Below are 2,500 nucleotides of genomic sequence, written 5' to 3' on the forward strand. Positions count from 1 at the left end.
CGATATTTCTTCTTAATATTTGCCAATTTTCAAATAATTTATCATTCTTAATAACATTTTACTTTTTTTTTCAAATGCATTTTTAATGTAATAATTTCATATATTACATAATTTTTCTCTTTGAATTGAAATTAATAATTTCATAATTCTATTTTTTAATCATAAATATATATGATTGAAAAAATTTTCTCCTCTTTTCCTTTGTTTAAAATTTAATTTTTCTTATAAATTTTTGTTTTTCTTATTTTTTTCTCTTCATCATCTGTTTAATTTCCTGTATTTATACAAGAAACAAACAGTTGAGGATAATTTCTATGTAATGCTAGTATAGAATATAAAATTTTGAATTCAAAAATTTATTTCTATTTAAACTAACTATAGAAAACCAGGAATAAAATACAATAACACCAATATGCCATAACATGTTAGTATAGAATATAGATTCTTCATATATGTATATATTCGAAAATTTTTTCTATTTAAACTAACGTATGGAAAACCAGGAATAAAATCATAATATTACCAGTTTAATATGGCTCAAATTCGAGTTTCATATAGTTATGATTCGATTTATATGCTTCAATATCATTGGTTAGTTAACTTTTGATATTTTCATATTATATCACATGCCTTCACCGTGAGTGTTTTTTGCCATGCACACCTCACATTGTCAAAAATGTATGGGAAAAATTCATTTCAATACATTTCAGTTTGATTTGAAATGTCTTTATTATATATTTTAATGGCAATATGCCAAGGTTATATTCCATAACTCTTTATTTAAACTAACGTATGGAAAACCAGGCATAAAATCACAATATTACCAGTTTAATATGGCTCAAATTCGAGTTTCATATAGTTATGATTCGATTTATATGTTTCAATATCATTGGTTAGTTAACTTTTGATATTTTCATATTATATCACATGCCTTCACCGTGAGTGTTTTTTGCCATGCACACCTCACATTGTCAAAAATGTATGGGAAAAATTCATTTCAATACATTTCAGTTTGATTTGAAATGTCTTTATTATATATTTTAGTGCCAATATGCCAAGGTTATATTCCATAACATGTTAGTATTAGAATATAGATTCTTCATATATGTATATATATTCGAAAATTTTTTCTATTTAAACTAACGTATGGAAAACCAGGCATAAAATCACAATATTACCAGTTTAATATGGCTTAAATTCGAGTTTCATATAGTTATGATTCGATTTATATGCTTCAATATCATTGGTTAGTTAACTTTTGATATTTTCATATTATATTTCACATGCCTTCACCGTGAGTGTTTTTTGCCATGCACACCTCACATTGTCAAAAATGTATGGGAAAAATTCATTTCAATACATTTCAGTTTGATTTGAAATGTCTTTATTATATATTTTAGTGCCAATATGCCAAGGTTATATTCCATAACATGTTAGTATTAGAATATAGATTCTTCATATATGTATAGATATTCGAAAATTTTTTCTATTTAAACTAACGTATGGAAAACCAGGCATAAAATCACAATATTACCAGTTTAATATGGCTTAAATTCGAGTTTCATATAGTTATGATTCGATTTATATGCTTCAATATCATTGGTTAGTTAACTTTTGATATTTTCATATTATTTCACATGCCTTCACCGTGAGTGTTTTTTGCCATGCACACCTCACATTGTCAAAAATGTATGGGAAAAATTCATTTCAATACATTTCAGTTTGATTTGAAATGTCTTTATTATATATTTTAATGGCAATATGCCAAGGTTATATTCCATAAAATGTTAGTATAGAATATAGATTCTTCATATATGTATATATATTCGAGAATTTTTTTCTATTTAAACTAACGTATGGAAAACCAGGCATAAAATCACAATATTACCAGTTTAATATGGCTCAAATTCGAGTTTCATATAGTTATGATTCGATTTATATGCTTCAATATCATTGGTTAGTTAACTTTTGATATTTTCATATTATATCACATGCCTTCACCGTGAGTGTTTTTTGCCATGCACACCTCACATTGTCAAAAATGTATGGGAAAAATTCATTTCAATACATTTCAGTTTGATTTGAAATGTCTTTATTATATATTTTAGTGCCAATATGCCAAGGTTATATTCCATAACTCTTTATTTAAACTAACGTATGGAAAACCAGGCATAAAATCACAATATTACCAGTTTAATATGGCTTAAATTCGAGTTTCATATAGTTATGATTCGATTTATATGCTTCAATATCATTGGTTAGTTAACTTTTGATATTTTCATATTATATTTCACATGCCTTCACCGTGAGTGTTTTTTGCCATGCACACCTCACATTGTCAAAAATGTATGGGAAAAATTCATTTCAATACATTTCAGTTTGATTTGAAATGTCTTTATTATATATTTTAATGGCAATATGCCAAGGTTATATTCCATAACTCTTTATTTAAACTAACGTATGGAAAACCAGGCACAAAATCACAATATTACCAGTTTAA

This window comes from Anastrepha obliqua, unplaced genomic scaffold, assembly GCF_027943255.1.
Source record: "Anastrepha obliqua isolate idAnaObli1 unplaced genomic scaffold, idAnaObli1_1.0 ptg000134l, whole genome shotgun sequence".
NCBI lineage: Eukaryota > Metazoa > Arthropoda > Insecta > Diptera > Tephritidae > Anastrepha > Anastrepha obliqua.